This window comes from Saccostrea cucullata, unplaced genomic scaffold (genome assembly GCF_032062105.1).
Source record: "Saccostrea cucullata isolate Sc308-1 unplaced genomic scaffold, CSIRO_AGI_Scuc_v1 ctg18112, whole genome shotgun sequence".
NCBI lineage: Eukaryota > Metazoa > Mollusca > Bivalvia > Ostreida > Ostreidae > Saccostrea > Saccostrea cuccullata.
Genome location: NW_026921955.1, coordinates 1 through 8,171, shown reverse-complemented (window position 1 = coordinate 8,171; position 8,171 = coordinate 1). Strand labels below are relative to the sequence as shown.

General features: G+C 31.3%; 1 long non-coding RNA gene across 1 annotated transcript; it reads left to right on the top strand.

Annotated features, from left to right (window-relative positions):
- Nucleotides 1-1,857: 1,857 nt before the first annotated feature.
- Nucleotides 1,858-3,807, top strand: LOC134260955 (uncharacterized). Its single transcript, XR_009990674.1, has 2 exons — nt 1,858-2,307; nt 2,828-3,807. It is a non-coding gene; the product is annotated as an uncharacterized LOC134260955 (long non-coding RNA).
- Nucleotides 3,808-8,171: the final 4,364 nt, after the last annotated feature.

Here is an 8,171-nt window from a genome sequence, read left to right as displayed (position 1 = left end):
AAATTATAAGCCAGTGGAAAGGTTTAAAATTTAGACAAGTACTCGCACTCAGGCACATTTTATCGTGTCAACGCATTCCCTGACAACGGGCCTTGGTTATTGATATCTCATCCGAATGACTTACACTATCTTTTTTGCATCGACTTTCACTTTCTTTGTTGTGTCAATTTTTAACTTTCAGAAGTGTCGGTCATCGTTGATCCTACGACATTTTGATATTTTATATCGAGCGCTCTACCGACTGAGCCCCAATAAAGGTTTAAATTTCAAGGGAAAAAGTGTCTGAAGACATTTTACTTCGTGTTTTATTTTCCATACATTCAGTTTGCTGAATTATAATAGCATGATAATGTTATAGCTACAACTCAAGGAATCTGTATAGTTAAAATTCTTCGTGGTATTTTTTTCTGACTGATAATGACAAAAAATCAACGTTTAAGCTATATAAATAGTTTAATGCTTAATAAGTCAAATAAAGCAAATCTCTATGAACTGGTGTTTATCTTTTAACTGTAATTATCAAATGCAAATTTTCGATATTGAATTAAAATAAGCATTTCCACATACATTATTATACATGTAGATGTGATAAGGTCATTCTTTGGATACTTACATACTTGACCTTTAAGATGTCTTTCCATTCTTAAACCTGGTTCTTTTCTTAAATGACAACATTTTTTACCTTTAGACTTTGACCCTGAACTTTGACCTATTTTTTTAAAAACTTAAGCACTTACTTTTTAATGGATGGTGCTAGGGCTTTCTTACTTCATATATTATATCGTCTATTTCATATGACTTACATTTGATAAACTTAAACTTAACATTACCTGAAAACTGGCGTATAGGGGCAAGAATATTTTACAATAAATTTGCCTTTATCCTGATCAACTTTTTAAAATAACAAATAACACTTAAAAATTTTGCATGTATATGTCAATTATTAATTTGATATTCAACATGAAAAAAATCCTACAAATGAAAACAAGTAAGGTATTTCGCAAACACTTATCACCACATATATCTGAATTGGCCTACTTTCTTTTTATGTACCTAACAACATGGGTATGTGAATATATTTAATGCATTTATTTAAGATATAAGTTGACCTCTTTCACTTGAAAAAAAACCTACAACTTTTGCCATTTAAGGGGTGTAAATTATTACCGATAGAGAGAGGTGTTTTATCTTATTTTCTATAAGCAACAAAAAATAGTTTACGCAAATATTATCTCATTTCAATACTTTATCTAGGTCAAACCCCAATATAACAAGGATTGTATAACCTAGTCTAGTTTTATAATTATATCATAAGAAATGATAAATCAAGTGAAACGTACCTGAAAATACAAAGAAACAAATTACTCTCATAGCGTGCTGCAAAAATGTGTCAGTGTTAGGTTTATCGTTCTTGTTTTTTACCTGTGCAGTACCTTATCTTGAATATAAACACACATATTTATTACGTAAAAAAAAATAAGTCAAGATGGGTTTTTCATTCTTGTACATATATCTCTTTGATATATTATCAGTAGTTGAGTCTACATTTTGAATTGTGTTTCATATTCTTTGTATATTCCAAATAATGCATATTTTACAAAATTACCATTATTTATATGTGGATCCCTTACGATACATGTTGAATGAAATATGTTAATATCAGCAACGTCTATCTAAACATTGATACACAAAACAAAGAAGACTAAAACAGGGAACATTAGAAATAAACATCAGGACAGTAGGTGTGTCTATTTAAAAATTGATGAAGAAGTTTGTCACGAACCAAGAATAAGGTTTGCGTTTACAGGGAGATAACTCTTGCGAATCACCAAAGCGTTTGACACAAGCGAATTTAAACCAGCGGTGCTAAGCATCTCGGTAACGAATTTCCTCTGTCATACTTGATGTTTGTTGTCACTTATCGTTAGGACTAAAAACAAAGGACGTTTTCAGGAGAAAGTCTTATAACAAATCAAAGCATAGGAATCTTAGAAGCCTTTGAGATTAGTGTGATGCATGTGGATGAACCAATAAAGAAGGACTTGTTTATTTTCGATACGAAACGTGGCAAGTTGCACGGCCATTCCGATCAGAAGAAAGTCATTGACGCATTGTGCTGTTGTGTTTCTCGCTTCACCACTACACTAAAATTTTAAGTGAGAATGGGAAAGAAAAAAGAAAAGACCTGAGAGTATCCTGTAAAGTATTATGCTATATGCAGTCCGAATAGGGAAGAAAAGTCACGGTGCATTTGACCATGTCCAATGATGATGTTGACAGTTTGATTGTTGATAGTATTTTCATCAGGTAATTATTTAACTATTCATTTTACTGAAAGTTATGAATGATCTACTGACTGCGGATTTAAAAACGATGAATAAACGGTATAAGGATGTCAGGATGTGACTAATATCCTAACATTGCCAAAAAATAAAAATGCATTCATTCAAGAAATTATGAACAAAAAAATCCTTGCTTTTTAGGCCTAATATTTGTAATTTTATTGGAACAGGTATTCAGTTGTTGAAGTTACCTTTTTAAATGAGGTTTGATTTTAATTAATATCTCATTTTCTAATTAATAAAAAAGATGTACAGATTGTGCATGACAATTAGAACATTAATTTTCTTGATCAAGCATTTGCATTTCACTAATTCAATCTGTAAATTTTACAATAATTTCACATTGATTCTTCATTGATTATATTGGAAATTTATTCATTTCATAATCATTGAGTGAATGAAGCTCAGTGCAATTCCCTATGCAATTCTAAAAATGCAATTAATTCCTTAAATGTTTTTGTAAAAATGAACACATATGATTTCAGATCATGGGGTCATTAATTGGAATAGATAAGAACCAAAAAAAAGTACTTCAGTGTTTCCTTAAAAGATTTGTGTCATCAATCAAAGTAGAGTTCATCCCATATCAGCTCAAGAATATTAAAGAAAGTTGGATGGATCAAGCTAAGATGTTGAACCAGACATGGCAAAATCAATGGAGATTTGGAGAAGAACTTCTGACTTGTTATACCCAATGCATATTTTTATATGTCTATAGATTATAGAAGAAAATTTAATGTTTAACAACATCCTATCTAGTATATACATGCTGTTTTCCATATATTTAGAAAATATGTGTATGTGATGATTGCAGTGCATTCTCTGTTTGTCCATCTTTGAATTTGTTTTCAGTAAAATAAATGTATACGTCATCATAGGTATTAATTGAAGGTTGCTTTTGTCTATACTTACATGTAACAAGTTTCTTAAAAGGGTTTGTAAAATTGCAAGGAAATTAATACATGAACAATTAAGATTAATATTTTTATTCATTAAATTTTGTTCTTACCAGGACCTAATATGCTCAAATAAGTATTTCTGAAAACTGATGAGTTTTGTACATAAAGCTGCAGTGAACATGTATAATTATATCTACTGTAACAGTTTAAAACATGACACTTGGAAATTGTAAGGTTGTTAATTTAGTAGGAATGATAAGACCAGTTTAGTAATCTACTAAAATTAAATTCTTTCACATATTAATACATGTAGTTAATTTTAAAATTGTTTACATTCATAATCTTTTAATTTTTTTCTGTATTTTGATTTCAAAAAGGAGAAAATTTTGTTATATTTAAATTATTATTTTATGGATATCAAGGAGATATATCTATCACTGTAGCATTGTTTCTTTTTCCCTGTTCTTGACAAATATTTATGACAGTGTTATGTCATTTTGCAGAATTTGCCTTTTCTCTGAAATCAGAAGTACTCTGTAAACTCATTAAAGTATGAATTGATGTCACTTAGAATTCATCTTTATTTTGTTCTGTCTGATATTTCAATTTAGATTCTCAGACTACCTAATCCAATGATTGAGCTAATGTCCATGAAGTGTAGAAATAGGCCATCTTTAAAAAATGTTTGGTTGTCGGCCTCTCCAGACCGACTGACTAAAATGACCAGACTGAAAACTTTTTTTCAATGCAGGGTCGTATTTTTTTTCTTTTTATTCCTCTTATCCCCCTTAAAAATGTTGTTGGAGATTTTCTCACCTACCCACCCAATAATTTTACCCTGAGTCAAGAGAGGGCAAACAAACATTACTTTAAAGATAGCATTTCTACTCTTCGAAGTAAAGAAATCATTTAATTATAAAAACAGCAGCTTTGTGGATGCAATGCTTACAACATTTCACTCAAAAAATGGCATACATGTATAATGACAGTCACCAGCCATAACTGAATAAAGATATTTTGCTACAAAGATGTCTAGAAGTTACTACATGTTGGAATAACTAAATCAGCATGAGGTCAAATTCATAGGCTTTTAATTGGTTTAGTTGCAACATGTTCTGAAGTATGTTTATATACATATACATGTACTTCTAAAGGTGTTGCAGTATAATTCATGGACAATTTCATCAGAATATTCAGATGTAAAGATTGCCATAAATACTAGAGTTCTTCCATGGAATAAATTTTTAGACCATCATGTAGCACAGGAGGAGTTTTATTTTGAATATTTTTGGCCAATTTATGCCTAAAAACAATATCAAAAATAACATTTAGTCTAAACATTCACCATGACAAGGTGATATCAATGTTGTCTTTAAAAGTGTAGAAAAAGCCTGATTTTTATGTTCCGAACCCATAATATAGCCCCTGTTTCCATGGAAATAATATTGGGGACATACATATTTTTTTAGTTCAAATTAATGAAAATGATCAAATTAATAACTTCATGGATTTTGATGGAATCGGTAGATATGTAAAATGTTGATTTTTATATTTTTGTTGCCATGGCAACGGTTTCACTTTATCAAGGAAAATTGAAAAATCTTATTTTTTACCCAAATTTTCGCATTTTTGATAACGGAAAATTAAAAGTTTAAATAATAGAAGCATGAATTATTCTAATTCAGGTCATTTTAATTATAAAAGTTTGATAATTGATAAAATAAATCAATTTTTTCAATGAAAATAATATTCGAGGTGAAATATGAAATACGTTAAATTTGGCGTCTTTTACTAAAAAATGGGACGGGCAATATCTTTGAAAATCATATTAAATGATGAAGCTAATCTCCCTGAATAAATTGATATATAGCATGTGTGCATATTAAAAAAAATATGAGTTGGAGGGAGACGCAAACCTCGAATGTATTTGGTAGACGCCATGACAACCTCCCTTTTTCACGATCTTTGAAATGAATGCATGGAGACTGTTTATCTGTGGAATATGGGGTTTAACTTTTATTCAGTGAAATGCTTTTACCTAAAATATACTATAGAAGGGACTTCTAACTCTGTCTATTCTATATTTGAATAAACAGGAAGATGTATAAATTTTTAACATCCGATGATGTTAATACATTCGAGGTTGTTTTTCCGACCTCTGACGGAAAGACCCGAGATGATGCGATTGTAGTTATGATACGAAGAACTTCAAATGTGCTTGCGCGTTTTGGAATTCTGGGAAGTAGTTCTGCAGTAAATCACTCTTGCTAATTTCATTTTTGTAAAATCAAATTAAACCAAGAAATCCCTATTTTACAACATGGTAATCTGTAAATTTGAATTCAACTTAAACAGGAAGGCCGCATATGCTTAATATCTATTTATAGAAGCTTCGTAAACAGTTCCAATCATTTTTTTTTTAATCTGGCTCGCAGAAATTTGACTGGTTCTCATCGGATCTACGCAGCGAAGCATACAGTTGTATGAATTTATTTCACGAAGTGTTTGACACGTCAATTTAATGTATTTTACTTATGTATTAAAATCTACAGCATAAAAATAAGTTTATAACAGATTTTGAAGTTATTCAGTTTTACAGGTTTTACTTTCGTTTTCATTAAATCACTTTGATCCCGATGCAAATTAGCGAACTTATTTGTTAATTCATACAACGGATACTTCGGGAAGAGACACAACTAACTGAGTTTGCTCGTTTGTTGTCCCCCGCTGAAAGTAGAGGATATTAATTTCATTCTGTCTGTCATTTTATCCGTCTGTCTGTAGTTCTGTCTGTCTGCAACGCTTTCCTTTCCCTGCAATATCTCTAGAAGCCTTTTAGATTTTGCAGTAAAACTTCAAGTTACACAACACTCGGATGACTCGTACCTCGCACATAACCTCGGACGTCAGCGGTGATCTACCATCTTGCTGATGCAGTCATGTGATCTTATTTGAATTTCTTTCAATGTCATACATTTGAAATCGAAGTTATTTTGTGGCACACTCAACAGTTTTTTTTTCTTGCTTTCAAAGCTTGTGAACATGAGGATGTAATCCGAACCTGTTTACGATTAAGAACTGTACAAATTGAGATACATTTTAGTTATATTTTCAAAGAATGTATGCAAAGCGAAATATGAAATGAGTGATAAGGCAGTTTCCGGCGGAGAAATGTAAGGATCTTTTGCGTATTCCTCCACTAATCACATATCCGATGTTTGAATGGAGCATAGCAGGGTCAGCCGAGGATTGCCTATTGGTTACACAACCTAATATGGCATATGAACGACTCCTTCTGAGGTCAAAAGGTCATGGTAAAAGATTCGAAATTCTGTCGGATTTAAAACATTGTTTCAGCGCAATATTTTGATAAGCCTTTAAGCTTTTGAAGAGAACTTTTATACAACATGTACCTATGGGAGATCCCTATATTTTTTGTGACTGTGTATAAAACATTCATTTCCAGTCATTTTCTAAAGAAACATTTGAACTCCCTATGGCCCCGCCCGCCTTTCTTGAGATACGCCCCTAGATCTGCACATGCTTTTCTTTTTTCTCTACGTGGGAGACGCAGATTCTGTGAATAAGCTTGTTTTTTCATCAAATGAGAACATTTAGGTTGTAACAATCAGATTTAAGAATTTATAGTTTTGTTACGCTATAGTTAGAGATCTGATAAATGAATTTGTAAGTCTAACTTTTTAAAATTTGTCTCAATCGACTTTTCTCACATTTTAAATTAAAATTCAGCTAGCTACGTCAAATTAGGATAGTTATCAAACTAAAATTAAAAAAAGTACCAATGTATTATGCAAAGATTAAGCTTACATGTTACATGGGACCTGTTCGCATGAATTTTTTTTTATTCTTAAAGTACCAGAAAATGTACTGGGTATTTCAGCGGTCCTTCATCGATATTCTCGATTAAGGGTTCAGATTGACTGTTACGGTATCGCAAGGACAGGTGTCTTCATAGTCTAAACATGGTAGCACTGAGTGATTCAACCTGAAACAGGACCATAATACTCTAACAGGGTGATTGTGAAGCTTACGAGGCCCCGTTTGCTGGCCGTGGGATTGTTAAAACTGTCATAATGTTCATGCCCCCCCCCCCCTTCCAAAAATCCTATAAATCAGATAATGAGTTTGGTTTATAACTTAATGGAATTATGTTTTGTGAATTAAAACTTAAATTATTATTATACTTTCTGTTCTTTTGATTAAAAGACAAAAATGCAATAGAATCTACATGCATCAACGCTTTTGTTCCTATGCGGAAAACTGTTTTAAAAGACGAGGTTTTTAAAGTAGTCAAATCTGCTAAGGATTGAAAAATGTTGAACATTTTTTCAGTGAGTGCCCTATTATTTTTTTTAAAACATTATCACAGAGAAGAAAATCCTCTGGCTGACTCTCTAAGCTTTTTTCAAAAGCTAAACTTGTCATTTTGTACTTTCTACACAAAATAAAGAAAGTTTGTAAAGTTACAAATATCTCCTGCACTACTGGAGGAACTTGAATGTAAGGTTAAGCTAGGTATTCACTAGATATTTTGTACGGAGTTATATTGCATCTAGCGTTGCTAATTGGAACACTCAATACTTTTTGGATCAATAAAGAATAAGAAAAAAATGATAATGCGAAAAAAAAAGAATTAAAATGAAGGGTGTAAATCAAATAAAAATCAATCTTTATGCATGGCTAGTTTTTAACCATTTCCTCTATTTATATTCTTTACTACCTTTTTAGTTTTCTCAATCAGAATGAATATATACCTTTAATATTTTCCATTGAAATGGTTTTAATTTAGGCAGTTCAATCTTAATTAACTGTAATTGTGGTAACGATGTAACTAGAAGGAAGAAAAGGAGACTATATGCTTTTACCAAACAAGATTTATGATTTTCAAATAAACCCTCCAACCAAGAGA